The sequence below is a fragment of the Aethina tumida genome, chromosome 3 (genome assembly GCF_024364675.1).
Source record: "Aethina tumida isolate Nest 87 chromosome 3, icAetTumi1.1, whole genome shotgun sequence".
NCBI classification, from domain to species: Eukaryota; Metazoa; Arthropoda; class Insecta; order Coleoptera; family Nitidulidae; genus Aethina; species Aethina tumida.
Window position 1 is genome coordinate 21,057,973 of NC_065437.1, and position 18,753 is coordinate 21,076,725.

An 18,753-nucleotide genomic window follows, 5' to 3' on the forward strand; every position below is an offset into this window, starting at 1 on the left:
CAGCCCATTTATAGCTACACGATTTCCTAAATGCCTCATATGAAAAATGGATCGCAGTGACATAAATCATGTCGTGGAGTTGCGGTAACATTTGATGGCTCAAACCTATAAAGGTCACCAATGGCTTAATTAATTTGTGTACTTTAGAAATAATCATCGGTGTTTACACGTTGAAGACAGTCAAGGATACAAGAATATTTTATGTCCAGCTTGTGAAATAAATTTTTGCATCCCACATTACTTATGACGTTTCACATGCAATAACCAACCATAAGGTATAAGTGAGCGATTATAATTAAATTTAACAATTCAATGTTTATTCATCTCCATAAGGTGGGCGTCAATTTTTTATTCACAATTTCTCTATTGACTTATTTCGACAGTTGAAATTATGTCGAACGTTTCTGTTTATAGCTGGAAAAAGTGATTCTGCTTTTCCCTGATCAGAGAAGAATGCCATGTGAAGAATTTTCAGACACCTGCTTAATTACTAGTTGCACACAACTACCATGCAATTTCACATCACGAGCGAACAGAAAATGACATATTATTGAAGAACTAAGTAAACAAGGTGCCTAATTGGATAAATAGATCACAGATGAAATTTACATAATTTACAAATAAATGTCAATAAACAACTAGCGGTGCATTATGCATAAAAACTGCAGACACAAATGAGCAGTTAGTACTCCATTGTGCCTCTCTGAGGTCATTGATAAAATTGAAAACGCAAACGAAAGGTGCACGAATCTAACATAAATAAAATGCAGGAGCATTGCCTTTTAGTACATTTAATCTATTAAACTGCTGAGATTTTTAATTAATAGGTTTTTTTGTTTGTACATAATTAACATTTATTAATATTTTAATTGAATAATGATTGCCATAGATGTGAGCAAACAGAACACCTGTTTGCATGAACTTCGTTGTAAGCAATCAATTAGAATATTAATATAAATGTTTCTTTATAAAGTAAATGTGTAAATTTGTATTTATATACGAAAAAAATTCGTTTCTAATATATACATAATATTAAAAAATAGGTTAAAATACTTATATTGATTAACAAAAATCATTAATTACATTATTCATAACTACTAGAATCATTTAAATATTCAAATATAAAATGTACTGTACTGGTCATTATTATAGCAACTTTTTAAAAGTTAAATATTTTTACCATAACTCTTTTATTTAATACGAAAAGTTAAAATATCTTTGGGAGGAACTTCGTGCACTACAGTGACGGTTTGTCCGCAACTTTACTTTGTAGTGAGTGATTTTTACTCTGTCATGTACTATCGCGTTCATAAGTGGTCTGCCACTTCATTGACGTCAGGCCGTAAACGGTCACATTCTGTATTACCGTGCACTGCCGTCTCGGCCGTCTCGGCTGTGCACGGTAATACAGAATGTGACCGTTTACGGCCTGACGTCATTGAAGTGGCAGACCACTTATGAACGCGATAGTACATGACGCCATGTACGCCATCTCTCTCAAAATTCAGTTGGATCGAACACTTTTCGATCGTTATAATATTAATAAAGATCATATCTCGAAATTGTGGTAACTAAACATTTTACATATTTAATAAAATTTTGAAGTTGATAATATTAATTTTATTTTTATTGTTTAATAAATATTTAAAAAAAAAACTAAATATATTGTGTACACATTTTTAATAAAAACAAATAATGAAAAATAAAATACCCTCCTAGTTTAATTACATACCGTACCTTTACAATTCATTCGCAAAATCTGCATACAATTTACACTCGATTTAAATACTCGACATATGCTCAATATCAATACATACTTTAAAATGCTAAACTAATTATTTAGAGGACACGACCTTCATATAAATATTAGCAAATATTATGATATTAAATCACACACGTTTTAATATAATTCAATTTGGTGCCTTGAGGCATCACGAAAATTGCGTTTTTATTTCGGACACCTTTTAATAAATAATTAATATTATTTACATTTCACCTGTTGGCCCTGTAATAAAATGAGTTTAGCTAGTTTAAAATATCACACACACATGTCGGGCTCTTTTGTGTCGTTTCCTTCAATTAACATTTAGTAAATTAGACACAGAACGTATTTTTATTGAAGAGTAAATCAATAAATTAGTTTGTAATAGGTTGGACATTGTAAACAGGTTGAACAAAATTACCATTATTTATATAGGAACTAAGTTTTAATATTCAGTAATTAGTTTTCAGACAATAGGCCGATAATTGTTTCCCTATTGTTCTTCGCAACAATATAAGAACGTCAACGGATCTCCAAATTGACATTACCTACGATTATACGTGTATAATTTTTCAAAGTGAACAACGGTTTACTGTATTAAGAAGGAAGGAAGCCTATAAGCCATATGTGGTAAAAGAACGTATTCGTGCTTAATGTTCGTTGCACCGGATATACCAAAGAATGGCCTACCTGACAGAATTTAATAATTGTCGCCTTATCGGATTTATGAGTAATAAACATGATCTGAGACTCATGAATCGCATTATGTTGCATAAACTGTACACATAATTGTTGCACTATTCTACATTAATTGTGGTGGTCCCACTGAAACATTTTATTGAAGTGTTGTCCAATTATTTATTTTTCGTCGAACCCAATAAATGATGCAGAGGGTGTATTGACGTGCAGATCGAGGCAAGGTCCGATATAGACGTTAAGCTGTGCCCGAACGGTTTATACACGTGAATATGAAACGTGGGCGTCCATAATTATCCGGTAGGCTATGGCTGGATGTGATAAAGGTGTCTGACTCCCAGAAAATTGAATGTGCACTCACGGACCGGGGCTGATTCTCCTTTTATTTTGTGCCGCGAAAGAGTCCTGTAATCATCATCAATTTGGTCTCTCCCTCTCTCATTCAATTGTAAAACATGTTGGTGTGACACACCCCTCAGTCGGCCGGTACATAGAAATAAACCATCCGTGGAGTCAATATTTTTACACCTTGAAACTCCTAACGAACCATCCACACCTCACCTTGTTGCCCTTTTGCAAATCCGCTTTAAGGATTAATATAGCCGATGATTGACGCACGCTTCTGAACCTTTGTAGAATTTACGGGCGATACGATCTTCCTGGCTAGGTTTAAGTTCACATTCAATTAAGTTTAATTGGAGTATCAATTTTGACAAGATTTTCTTTTACGTTCTTGTTGGTAATTAGTGCGAATGAATTATTGGCTGCCTTCGGTTGTCGTGAAATATCATAGTCACCTGCTGTTAACAGTCATTGTCCAATCATATTCTAAGAAAAGAAAGGAGTTGACGAAGTTTTTATTTATATTATGAAAGATAATTATATAATAACGGATGTCACCATCTTATTAATTTCCTTTTGAACAATTAATAGAGGTTGAAATTGGTTTATAAATTCAATTCAATGGAGTATTGGCTCTTTAAAATTTGACAAATCATCTTATAGATACTTATAGTTATAGAAGATGGTTTTTATAACTACAAAGCTTTCACATATTATAACAATATGATTTAATTTATGTTACAATAATATAACATAGGACAAGTTAGTTTTTAATTTACACTTCCATTTTTTAATACATTCATCTTAATTCAAAATTCTTCTTCCTTATTGTAGTTTTATCTAAAAAAGAATAATGGAGTAATGAACAGACCTGTTACAAAAAAATTAATTCAATTGGATGAACTAGATTTATTAATTTTTACAACTGCAGAAACCACAGACGAACATAATAATTATTCAAAATTTTACCGTTTTTAATAATAACTTATTTTGATCCATTTAACAAATTATATTTTTTACAAACCAGCTGGATAAGATTGCGTGATTAATGATCTTAATAAAGAACGTTAACGATATAATAGAATTCAAGTGTTACTTGGAAATTCGACGATTCACATGATTATAGTAATTTATTGAGTAATTAATTCGAATTCCTTGGTATGCAAACATACGAATGGCAATTTATGAATGCGAGCCTGTGCAGATTAAAAGTATCTATTTGTTGCAAGTTGGTGTTCTGTGAAGTTGACAGACCTGTATTAAATGGCTACAAGACCGTAGGCTGAGGTCACGTCATTAAAATATGCAGAATTATTTATGTATTAACAGAATGATAAATATATTTTAGTTTTTAACCCTGAACCACTTATCATCACAACTAGATGTAACTGTTATAATTGAACTCCATTTATAAATTTGTTCATCAATATGAAATTGTGAAGTCCTTCAATCAAATTTGTTTGTGGTATTATTGACTGCAATGGGTTAATCATTAAAATGGGTTCTTACGTTTTGGAAATCTTTCAGGCAATTAATCTTAGCAAAGTCATACATACTTTATATTAATTTACTGAACAATGTGTATCCATTCCAGATACTATTGAATATCTAACGTAATTATGGGATACCTTAAACAGTTTTGTGCCTATATGGTAGTCTTCATAGATTATCACAATCGATTGGTAACTTTCATTAAAATGTATAATTACAATTAAGCAACAGTTTATATTACTTAGAAGCGTAATTTAAAGGCAGTCACAAAAGGTTCCATTATTGTTTGCAAGAAGTGCATACATCACTATCCAATGCACGTGTACTTACTTTACCCAGCGGAATTTATGGGTTACGTACTGATTCATGAACACTGTTCTTTCGAACAAAAGATGTTAAATTAATGTATGGACTGCTGAACGAGCTGGTTCAATACAAGTGCACAATATTGTTTCAAGATTTATGTGACTGAACTACATTGGGAAAGATCGATCACTGTTTCATTATAATTTTAATATTACCAACTGTATTGTTTCTGACGTGTTTTGGTGGCTTGAACATGCGGATCTTAATTTGAGAGGTGCCTCGCGATCATTATCTACCGATGCCCACGTATTGACATTGAGCGCTCCTCGATCTGTGCACCTATAGAGACAAAATCCTTCTCCCAGAACCATCACATTAATTACAATCGTTGAACAACAGCAAAATTTATCGTATGCCATAAATTATTACGCAGTAGAGGAACCGATTAATGTTTTGTAATCAATTACAACAGTTCGCGAAAACGTAGGTGGTAATTACCAATTTAACAGATGTTTATTGTTACGATTTTCTTGACGTGCGGAGTCTATCAAAACGTTGATCGTTCGAAAAAGGGAGAATTAAAAGTGCCCGGGCACACCTAATGGTTCATTATTAAACGGGGCATTCTGTCCGGTCGGTTCATGAACGCCACAGGCTGCCGCATTACAAAAGCCCATGTCTGCATGGAACCAACAGCAAAACGCATGATCTACTCGACAATTTACATACGTTTAACTTTATAAATTATTTATTATTTGACGTTTCGCATTGAGGTTTCCTCATCTTATGAAATATTGCCTTTTAATCCGATATTATTTGGATCAGCAGTGCATGGCGGCTTAATTGATTTAATCCAGGCAAATTAACCATATTAATTGGTAACCACTTTGAAATTATGGTGAACCTCTTCACGATTGCCATGATATTAATTTTTACTTTTACTAATAATATTTTGTACAATCCTCAATAATTAATTTGTATAACAAGTACAGTACAAGTTTTCTATAATAATAAATAAGTGCTGATTATTGGAATTATAGAAAACTTGACAAAGGAATATTTTTTATGAATATTTGAAATTAGTTAGTTTAATTAGACTTAGTGTTTTAATTTTGCGATAATAAAATTTAATCTGTGACCATATTAACATCTGACGAAGATCTATTATAAAATATAGGGTTTTTTATAAATGTTTAGGGGTGTCTTAAATGTCTGTTATGCTTCAATCGAAAATAATTGCAAAATACTATCGAAAAATGTATTAAAAATATTTTGAAATAATAACCTTCCAAAAAATTCAAATTTTTAATAGAATTATTTGATATTATTCATGATTTAAACAGATATCTAAAATTACAGATTACACAAGAAGGCGAAAAACCAATGTGGCAACATCGTTCATATGTGACACGAATTATTTACATAAATGATTTTTAGATTTGACATCTGTTGATCTTGTGTACCTTATATAATACTATAAATAAATAAAATAAATTTAATTTAAAAATCTAATAGTAACAGGAAGCAAAAATTTAAGAAATATTCTTTCATTTAATGTTAAAATAATATTAATTTACTATTGTTGTTTTATACAGTATTATAAAACCTGATACATTCTTAATTAATATTATATATATTAATATTTCTAACTTGAACTGGACATAAGTATTATAATTTTAATTTTGAAAGAGATGTGTGTTATTTAATTTAACACTAACTGTGTATAATATTTTTGTTTTATAATTTTGGCCCATTTCCATGGCGTGAACTCGATGAACAAGTCTATATTCTTTCTAATTTCTTCTTCAATATTAGAAAATGCGCAATATATATCTTTGGAGGAAATTAAATGCTCTACAAAAAAGATCTCTAATGGTTAATTGATTACTCGAATCCCTATGCATACTGATCTAGTCTTTTAATAAATATTTTATTCATTTAAGTCATGAATTTTGAGATAATATTATAAAGTTATAAAATTTAGAAATAAAAAATATTTTTTATTAAATTCTTCAAACTTTGACCTTCGATAGAAGACTAAACGATAAGCGTCATGAAAAAATTGTAAGATACTTTTTTGGAGAGCATTCAGTTTCTTATAAAAATATAAATTGAAATTTTCTGTTCGATCAAGTAATGGTGAGATATGGATTTAGCCATGAATAAATGGAAAACTGACATCAGCTGGACTTTCTTATTAAAATTAAGAGCTTATTTTTGGAGAGCATATTTCAAAGGTGTCTAGGAACCAATTTTCCAGTGTCGGAAGTTTAGAAAAAATATTTTTTTGGCCCACCTAAATGTTCATGGAACTGCCATCAGGTTTCACTCTTGGTATAACAACCTGCTTGTGTAGTTTTGTCCCTCTAGGTTGTTTAATATAAGGACAACCATTATTTTTTATATATTTAATTTGGATTGATTATTAAAACCTATTCGTCCATACTATTCACTAGTTCAGTGAATGTAATCTTAAACAAATCAAATTTAGACTTTCGCAGTTTTAGTAGAAACAAAGATTTTTCTTATAGGTCTGTTGTCAAACGAACCTCCGCCCACTTACCACCTTCTCATAATCATTGAACTATCATCAAGTTTTTTGGACACACACAATTTTTTTCATAGTTCCACTTAGTCAGTTTATCTACATTTTTTAACAATAATAATTCTGTTGGTCTTAGTAACGCTGAAATATAATTTTCCTTACACTTACACTTTAAATAATTATTATAAGCAAAAGTTTGCTTGTAAATAATCCATTTAAAATCACATAGAGACCACAATAAGTTGCAATATTATCTAATATTATTATTAATTAAAAAATAAAATTAGATTGGTCAGTTGCGTAGTAGACACAACACTAACAAAAAAACAATAAATATTATAGCTCATATTTTTAATATCTTCCTAGTCTAATACTCGATGTTGTTTCTTTGTTTATTTACTTGTAATAAAAGTAATAATAATAATAATAATAATAATAATAATAATATAATAATTTATTTAAAATATATAATAGTTTACATAAAACTTAATAATATAATTTTATAATGCAATAGCTTTTAACTAAATATTGTATAATGTAAATAATGGAAATATTAATGATAATGTGTGACATTAATATATGTAATTATAAAAACTTTTATTGAATAACAAAATTGTTCTTAGTTTGCATCATAAGTAAAATATGTTAGAATAACAAATCTTATATGTTTTACTAGAGTCGAAAAAATGATTCTCATTGAATTAACCACTTGTTAATTTATTTTTTAGGTCCTGTATGTGTTCCAAAACTGACCACTGAATAAATTTATATTGTAAGTATTAAAATTTTGCACATAATCAAACCTAAAGTAAAATAATTATATTTATGTAACGCAATTTCGTTTAAAACCAATATTAAACTAAACACATAATTACGCGTATAATAAGAAGGCTGGACGCTCCGTCAAATCATCAGTCTCGATCCGCATTTCTGACATGTTATTGCATTTTAACGGTAATTGTTTATGTCATGTTCAATAATAATGGTGGGTATTATATAAAGATGGATAATTAAGTTAAACATTTCGTGATGAAATTGTAGAAAATGTAAAATAGGAGAATAAATAGAACCCATTCGTTTACGACGTTTATTAACACTTCGCTAAGAATATTGTGCTAACGGGTTCGCTTGTAAATTTATAAACAACGTAATTGTATAAATAAATATAAAAATTAACTGGAACCAGTCAGTTTAAAAATACAAGTATCAATTTTAAGTCGCAATAATTCTGTGAAATTTCATGTCTGGTGTCGTCCTCTTGAATTGGGCAAGATTCCAATCTAAAATATTCTGTTATGGGTATTAAAAATAATTTTTTATTTTATTGTTTTTAACTATTATACCATAATTAGGTAAACATGCCTATAAAACAAAATATCCATTTTAAATTAAGTTAATTAGGTATTTAATTCTTCAGCTGTGTTCAAGTCTCATAAATATTTAAAAACATCTCAGCGTCTTCGACGTTTTCTGCATATAAAATGTATGCCGCATCCATTCTTAAATCAGACGTGTTTATTCATTTGAAAATTGATTAAATCATTGAATTTGTTACTGTCACTTTACAATTGGCTTTTTAAGTCGGTAGTGAATACTTATGATTAATTGACTCCTTTTTACTGCTAACGTGTTTTTATCAATTATTTTAATTGTAGCTAATGTTTAAATCATGTATTTACTCACAAAAAGTAAGAAAGTGTTTTGTAGTTAGGAAAGTGTGCAATTAAATTACAATAATTTTAAAGCTTAAAATTAGTGAAATTTCTAAATATTAAATAAGATTGCGTTGCAAATTCTACTTCCGTATTGCTAAACTATATTTAATATATATTTGCATAAAGATTTATTAAATTCAACCTTGCACTTGTATTATTAATAGCTTCGAGATAATCTTAAGACAATTTAAAATAAATGAATTAAATAAAGCAGACGACAAACACGACATAAACAAAACAACGTCATTGAGACCGTCTGAAAAATTACGTTTTAATATGGAAATTGGCTAAATAAACGAAAACTTGTTAATGGCGATTGGTTTTGCTGTCAGTTTAAACGGCTTAAATCAATGACGACATTTTTATTGGAATAATGGCTTAAGTTGAACAAATTCGTCTGCGGATATTGACAATATGAATATTAATAAGCCATAATGAGACGTGTTGGTGTTCAATAAATAAATTCGTACAATTAAATGGATTGGGATATTTTTCATTTACCGCATAAATTATTAGTCATGCGGAGCAGTGATCGGTATCTGCAACCTACACACGTGTTTTTGTTTCAAATTATTAATCATCCCGGTATACGAATCGCTGACGATTTTTTGTTGTGTGTTTAATTTTGGTTGTTTGGTACTCGTTATGTTAATAATTATATGTGTTTAACACATTTAGTTTTGTTTTATTGTTATTAGTTTCGAAATAATCAAGTTATTCTATTAACTGTTAATACATTTTACAGGAAGTGACTGGTAAAAATTAATGTGGCAACGTCGTCTATATGTGACAGGAGTTTGACAACTGATTCTTAGACATATTCATAAGTTGGACTTCCTACCCTCCACTACAAATAAATTAATAATAATATTTTTATTGAAAAAATGCAATATTAGTATAAAAAAATGGAATAAAATGACATATTATATATTTAATTTTTAAATCAAACAATAGTCAAAAAATATATTTGGTATCAGAAAAAGTAACTACGTTTTTGTTACACAACTTATTTCATTTTTATATTACATTTTAACATTTTTGTAGCAATATGTAAATAATAGTTGAAAGCTTTTCTGTATTCTTCATTTTTATCTTATTTATTTAAAGCATTTTTTGGGTTATGATGCTATAATGCTATATAATCCTCGTTAATGTTCTGAAAGTTGTAAAGAAATTGAACAATGTATCATGCAAAATTTTTAGGCAACAGGTTTGCCATTAAACTGTGATAAATTAACCATTAGAAAGAGGCTTTATGCGATGAATTTCTTCAAAAAGTTAAATGAAAGGATTCCACTTAAATTAAGTGAGGATAACAAAATTAAGCATTGCCAATTCAGTCTTAACACGCAATCCTTTTATTGATTTCATAGAATTCTTGCCAGTCTTAAGAATTGGCATTTATGCAGATGATTCTGGTAAAACAGTACTTAAAAAAGTCTTGACCCAAGAAAGATGTTGTTGACTGTATGATGAACAGAAATAACGTGGTATTTTACTGCAATTCCGTTCAACCCAAAGGTAGCTTGAAAATGAAAAACTTACCTACAATTTAGTCTTTGTCTAAATTTTTATATAATAAACGATTAAATACTGCAGAGCAGGTTAAAACTGAGTTTGAACTTTTTATCTATTTCTTTTTTGCTGATTATAATGTTGGTTAAAAGTTATTTAAAGATGTTACTTTGACGTTAAAAGTTTTTCGATATCTAATAATTTACATTATATGAGTGAGTCAGAAGTAGATGCAATTTTAGGGTGTGATTTTACAGGTTATTTAGAGTCTTTTGTACACCATATTACCTTATCCAAAAATTATTAGATTTGGAGATTTTTTTGATTTTGGTCAACAGTCACGTCCAGAATTGTTTTTCAAAATTTCTCAAAAACAATGTAAATGTAATTGTTTTTCCAAACATGTTACACATCAATCAGAAAGTAATAAATGGACAATTTGTAGGCAACGTGCGTAGCACTAGAAGAATTGTTTAAATATATTTATTTTCTAAAAATTTTGAAAAGTATATTCCTGGACGTGATTATTGACCAAAATTCCAAAAACTCAAATACCTCCTAAATTAATAATTTTTGGATAAGGCAATATGAGATAAGCAGTAGAATCATCCCTTAAAATTAATTCATCTAATTCTGACTCACTTCTTAAACAATGTATTATATTAATTTATATTGTTTTCTTATTACAAATATTTCATTTTTACAAAAAAAAACATGCTTGTGACTGTTTTTCGAAATACATCTGAAAAAATATCTAAAAAAATATTTGATAAATGCAGACGTTTGTCCTAAACACACGTCTAAAACAACAGCACCAACCCACGATCAAGCTTAAGTCATAACAATCCCATGTCACATTCAGGCGCTATCTAAATTAATATTGAAAGAAACATTTACAAAACAACAAACCAAAATAAGTTTATGTTAATTTTATTATTTCATATGCGACTGGTTCGGTTTTAAGCCATCCGACTCCATGTAATCTTTATTTCTCTTGTTACATATCTGGGAAATGTGCTGGCTAAGAGCGTCAAGTGGTTGTTGGATACAATTTCATCTTTTTATCAGTACAGGAGGGTATTGCATATCTTTGGCGTTTCGACTTTGTGTTTTCTTTTTTCCTCAAGAGACTACTCGTACTAACGGACACTTACGTTTTAAATGTATCTCAATTAGTCGATTAAGAACTAATAAACATGGTGTGTGGGTATTATTAGCACTTTCATAATCGATTTATTTATTACGACGTATTTTGTTAACATTCTCAATAATTATGTAAAAGGCGTTATTTATTGTTTGTTAGGCTCTACGATTTACTGGTTCAGAAGAGATTGTAATTAATATTAATTTGAGGAAGCAGTATTATCCGTAAATATTAATGTGGAGCCTTTGCCCATAATTCATTATAAACTATGTGAAATTTATTAAGGATTTCTAATATGGAAGGATTTAATCATTTTGTAATTTATCTAAAATTGAAATCGTTAGCTGCGTTCATTAATAAAGATTTTTAATAATATCCTCGTTAATGTAAACATTAAATTACAATTAAATTATGTTTTAGTCAAAGCTTTTTTCTTATTTTTGATCACAATATTGAAAAGGAAGCTCGAACATATAATTTTTGTAAAAAAAATGAGCACAATTATTCCACTGTTAAAATAATTACTCGGTGCGTAATAAAGGCTTTTATTAAAGTTAAACAAGTCAATTACGTTAATTATACACGAAACGGCAAATACACACGTTTATTGTTAAAAACCTCCATCACCGGTATGCCGCTGACCGATTATTTGTATTGTAAATTTAGAAAGTAGCCAAGTTTTTATGATAGGTATGTCAAGTTTAAGTAATGAACTTGATTACGCTACTGGTTCTGTAATCATTGATTTGCGATCAGCCAATAATCAGTTGATTTTATATAACTTGTCTAAACAACACGAACGTCATTAATCATTATTAATTTTGCGAAGACAATCTTAATAAATTCGATAAATATGATCGTGAAAACTTTCCTGTAATAAATAGCTCAGACCAAATGTCAGAAGTGTATGGTACAGTTAGTTTAATAATTAAATATTAATTACAACCACGTTTAAGCTAATAATTAATTTTATAAAAAATTGTTAACAATATAAAGTATCTTGTTTGTCAAAGACATTTTTAATACAACTTATTATTTATGGGGCCAACCTCTTAATTAAAAAAATATAAAAAACATTTTTTTGATTGAGATTTATATCTAACGGGTTCCTTGTTATATTAATTTATGGCTTAAGATTCTATCAGAATCTAATTAATTAGCAATTGGTTTATATAATGTTAATTGCTGGAAGCAATTAGAAAATGAAACACCATTTAAAACATACTTTATAAGCATCGATATGTTATTACTCTTCTGACATCTTTATTCATTATTAATAAGTTATTGAACTGAAGAGAAAATATTTATGTGCGTTTCATAAGCACAAATTAAGCAACAAAAATTTGTATATTTGTTTTATTATCTCGAAATGTGGCTGCAGTATTCGCTTATAAACAACCGGAAATACCAAAACGTTATGAAGAAACACAGAAATATTCGGCTGCAAATTTAATTTCCATTCCACAAAAATTACTCGTAATATAAGACTATTAAGCACCCACGCTGCAATAATTATCAACAATTAGACCTTTCAAAACACAACAAAATTATTTGTGGGAAACCGCAAATGTCAAAATCAAGTCGATGGTTTGACCTTAAAATTGATAAATTTAAGTTGCTAAACTAGATTTTGGGTTACACCGGTGAAGTTTGCAAAAATCATCATTAGCACACTTGTATCGCCGGCTAATAAAACAAGATTAATGCTAATAAGTAATTTTTTTAAAGCGAAAAGTGCCTTACAATGTCACGTAAACGTCAAGAACCCATAATTCATTGAAACCAGATTTGATAATTATACCTATCTGAATCCTTCCTTGACATATCACTTACAAACAACCAATTTAGTGAATCACCGCGCTAATATCAATTTTGTTTAATTGCAGCAACTAAAAACGCTTAAGTGCGAAATAAACACTCCCTTGAGCTTGGTGTTGGCTGTTTTTAGCTGAACAATTATGCAAATGCCGAACATCAAGGATAAACACAACTTTGACACTTATGGAGTTTGTCACATTTGTTCATATTCGCCAGCACACCTATCCATCTTGGTAGTCGAGATAACATCGACAGTTTACATCTTTAAGCCACGCCACATTGCCTTTTTATCTTGTAACCATATTTTGTCGCGATTATGTTAATCAGCCGTGCTTAATGGAAAGGCAATTAATATATAATCAGATCAATTATGCTGATCTCGTGCACAGATGTATGTGGTATTTTGGAAACAATAACAATAATAATGGCTTAGTTTAGTTGTGACAAAATGTCACCTTAATAAAGTGGTCAATTCCTTAAGCAACCAATCAGATTGATTACGTATCTAATTAGTAACACATTTACGTAAAAGCTTTTTCTGTGTGAACATGTTTTAAATTAATAAATTGGCAGAAAAAACTGATATAAAGTGGACCAATAAAAACTTATTGGTCTTTCATAATCAATAACAAATTCTCCAGTTTACGATTGTATAACCTAATTAAAAGAACATTAAAACTAGATATTAGAAATATAAATTTCAAATCTCTAGTTTTGCCAGAAAGTAATTTTATAGTTGGTAACCTTTGTAGCCATCGCGCTATTACTATAGTTTTCGGAGAGCGCACATTACATCGTTATTGACCAAATATGGCTGATATATTGTTGTCGTGATATTATTTTCTCTTACTACATTTACCTCATTAAACGTGTGTTATTGCTACTAGTGTAAGGATGATTATATTTTTAGAAATTTAATGCGTATTTTATGTACCAATAAATATGAAGATATTTTTAGAACACATATCTCAAAATTAGAAGCAGGAAAACGAATTTTGATAACTAATTTCATTGTGATTGAGTTTTTATAATTATTTATAAATACAGGATATTCCTGATGCAGAAGTGAATGTGTAGTTAAAGTAAACTTGTCCAATAAAATGGCGTCCATTGACAACATCCTTAGTCAACAGTCAACATAATTGTTATCATTGACAGTTGTTATTTAATGTTATATTGTTGAAACTTTGTGCTGTCAAATTAGTAATCTTAAAATGAATTAACTGTCAATATTATCCACTGGACATTTGAGTATGACTAATGAAAATACAATTTTTACAAATATTTACTTTTGCATCAGGAATGTGCCTCTTCAGTTTTTACAAAAATGTTTGTGTAATGTTTCTCCAGTTACAATTAACTGGATGAAAATATTGTTGGGATCACATGTATTCTTGCAAGTCTATTTCTGAAGAATCCATTCTATTTCCATTATAGTACTACTAATTATCTAATCCATTTGCAGTTTGCGATTGCACTTTTTATTTTTATTGACATTCCAGTCTAAATTAGCTTGTTAAAAATAATACGGTATTGCACTCCTTTGTTTAGATGACAAGTATTTTAATTCTAAATCAGAACATTACAATTTACAAAAAACAAATTAAATGAAGTAACAACGTCTAAAATAATTGTTCATTTTATTTAACAATTTGGGGATGAGGTCCGTATGTTACAATAGGTTACAGCAAAAATGTGGTAATTTTCTTCACACATTTTTAGATTAATTCTGATGTACTGAATATGAAAATAATGTTCATCTTTATTTCAGTTAGGCTATTTACCCATATAGTGGAATTCATTTCAATATTTGAGTATTTTTTTCAACAATAAATAATTTCCCTTTACATTACTTATTTAACTACAAATATTTTAAGTCTTAGCAGACGAAGACCTAATGAAAAATGAATGTATTTCAATAGACAAAACAGTTGAAGTGTACTGCTGAACAACAAATTTCCAAATTGCCAAATAAATTAAATTGAAGCAGGTATTTGAAAATAGCTACATAGAATAACAAAATTACCAAAATGATTTAATACAAATGTCTCAATTACATCTTAAAAAAATATGAACAAATGGAAAGAAGAAATATAAGCTTCAGGCATAAGCTAGTTTCCTGTACGAAAAGATCAGCCCTACAAAACACAAAATTTCAGTCAAAAGAAGCTCTTTACAAATGAATGTAACAAATAGAAATCTACAAAATATTTTTCCAAATGTGTGTAATTGGGCAAAATTGACGACTTAAAATATAAAACTAACGATATTGGAAATATTGTTGTTGAAAAAATTAGTCAAATGGCGAAAATAAATTGCATAAAATTTGAATGTTCTGCAGCTGCAACTCAGTTATTTTTTTCCCAATCGTAAAGAATTAGATCATTTGAATACTCACCTGTCTAACAAAATATGAAATAAAAAACTGAAATGCTCAAATTTACAATTACCTTGGTGAATGACCCAAATGAACAAAAAAAAAAAAAATAAATGACTTAAAAAATTAAAAAAAAGTTTATATCATTTAAAAATAAATAAAATAAACCAATCTTATAAATATCTAAAAGTGTAACAGCATTTTAGATTATGAAAGTAATTGCACAAAGTATTGTTCATTTGGTATGTACTAATTATATTCGAATTGACACTCAATTATAAAGCTTGTTAAATTACAACATCGGGATATTTGATGAGTGAATTAATGGTGTATGGCGTATGAAATTTTATGTTGCTTACAAATATAGAACACATTTTCTAAACAGTAAATATGGTAAAATGATAATTTTAAAATGTATTTACTTCCTTAAATGGTAAAATAATAATGTCCTATTTACTCCATTGCGCAAATTCATTTAAATAACAAACAAAAAAGCGACGAACTAATGAGCAATTTATATGATTTCATTTCATTAGCATGAGTAAAACAAGAGACTTTTATTGCGACTGGAGATTATTGTCACTTATTAGATTTTTTATTGTGACAAATTAATTCGTTTAATCCTGTGGCGTTAAAATTTTTTATATATTTTATGACCAACGGGCTGTAAAATCTATTTGAAATACCAAGGTTTAATTTTGACATCTTTATATAATTAATTTATGAAATATTAGAATAAATTTTGAAAAGGTAACAAGGTGCTGCTAGTTTTGAGAACAATCAAATAAAATAATCAACATAATTAAACGGGCGAATTTAATTGTTTATACCTAAAGGTTAAGAAGTTGATCGTTTAAAAACAAAAGTCGAGTCCTCACATAAAAATGTCAATTATTTGTAAGTAATTTAATTAAAAATTTAAAATAAGAAAAACATGAAACACTTATTCATTTGTCCTTGCAATTATTCAAGGCATCGATGCTCTTGAGCTTTATCTTATCCTTTTCTCATCGTTTTCATAAGTAGCTAGGAGGCGTTAAAGTGATTAGTATTCAAATCAGACAATCGAACAATCGAAATGCATACTTTCCGGTCCGTGGTAATGAACGGATGACGAATAGTGTTTTATATGTTCTGTTGGATGGCCGAACAGGCGCCAACCTCACATATGGTTGTCCGTCCACTGGAAACGTTTACTTCGCCGCCTTGGACTAATTTATCCAAATTTGGTATTATTTTGCACAATTCCATGCCGTTACCTCATCATTTCTATTGCCGATATATCAGCTGGTATTGGCCGTTCAATTTTTGATCGATGCTGGTCTAGCCCGTGGTGTTCTTACCTTGTTGGACTGCTGAACTTGAACGAACTTTAAGAATTGTCATTTTGAATATAACCAGTTAAAATGTAATAATTTTTGTTAGATTTTTCTTAATCTGACTTACTTTCTATTTAGATTTTGTAATAAATTATCTATAAATCATATTTACGTCTCAAGACATGTCTTCTTCAGAAAATGTGAAATTCGTATACAGATCATTGTCGTAGCCACTTTTTAGACATAACTATTACTTAATGTGAAATATTAAAATAATATTAATTTACTATTGTTGTTTACTATTGTATTATAAAAACTATTATATTCTATAAAATATTTTACATACTTTTCTGATTGAGCTGGATATACTATATATATATCGACTTTAATATTTGAAAGGAATCTTTCATATTCAAATCTGTGTTATTTAATTTAACATTAACACAGTATAATATCCTTTTTGTTTTATAATTTTGGCCCATCTGTGTAACTCAGATTCAATCACTTTCGAATATACGACAAACTTCTTGAATTACTGTGATGAGTTACTTTAAATTTGTAAAATTTGTGGAATTTAATTATAAACATGATCCCTCATGTTTCATATAGAGTTAAAGTCAGGAGATTAGAATGAACAAGACAAGCTTTTGTCTTTTAACCAGTTCGACACAATTTTGGATTTGTGTTTGGACTCGTCTCTATGTTGAAACATTAAGAGCATTATTTCTTCAATGTATGTAAACAAATTATTGTTTAATATATCTCTGTAAAGAATCCAACATCAGAAGAATTAGAGCATCCCTTTATCATAATTAAAACACGAACATGTTTCACTATGGGTATAGCAAACTTTTTGTGTAGTTTAGTCCCTGTAGAATGTTTAACATAAGCAGAACTATCATTTTTCTGAATGGGATCCTAAGCAAGCCAAAATTGAAGTTTCACATTTTTGGTAGAAATCAAAGATTTTGTCTGAGTTCAAACAAAGGTCCATTCACTAACCAACTTCTTTGAACTAATTTCAGCAAGTCTCATTTCCTCCAGATTGGTATATATAAATCAGTCTAAGGGTACATACGTCAGAAGACTTGAAGCATCCCTATGTTGAACTAATGTTTCACTGCGAGTATATATAACTTTTGTTCTGTTTTGTTCCTGTAGGACGTGTAACATAAGCCTAATCAACCAGGACTTTTCTTCTAGATCCGATATCAAACGAATCCCCATCTACTAACCAGCTTCTTACAATCCTATTTCGTCCAGACTGGCTTTAACTTGAATTCATCCAGTTATCGATTTTCTTTCAAGATTTTCATAGTTTCCACTTGGTCAGTTTCTCTAAATTTTTAAAAAATACAGGAAACGATTGACTTATTTAGGGTAACCTCTCAGTCATCTCTTTTTGTTTCTCTCAGTCTTCGTTACGCTGCATTATAATTTTTCTTACAGTTTCACATCGATGAATGATTATAATAAGCTAAAGATCACTAGTAAACAATTGATTAAAATTCACAGAGAGCAATAAAATACCATAACGTAGAGTAAGATTGACCAGTTGCAGGGTAGACACAACAATTACAAAAAAAAAAAAAAAAAATAAACATTATGAGTACTGGCATCAAATTCAAGGAGTACAGTAATTAAATAACGTATCTTTCAAACTCTAAAAGAAATGGAAATACTAATTTAAATTTATTAAATATTAGACATCCTCTTATTTTAT

General features: G+C 29.1%; 1 protein-coding gene across 4 annotated transcripts in view; it reads left to right on the plus strand.

Annotated features, from left to right (window-relative positions):
- LOC109609102 (inverted formin-2) overlaps positions 1-18,753 on the plus strand; it is a 44,435-nt gene that overhangs the window by 8,287 nt on the left and 17,395 nt on the right. For 2 of the 4 annotated variants that reach the window (XM_020025729.2, XM_020025731.2), the window contains exon 2: positions 7,871-7,914. The exons of the other annotated variants lie outside the window; for them this stretch is intronic. The gene's annotated coding sequence lies outside the window, so the exon portion shown is untranslated. The remainder of the gene's footprint in view (positions 1-7,870; positions 7,915-18,753) is intronic. 4 annotated transcript variants of the gene reach the window in all.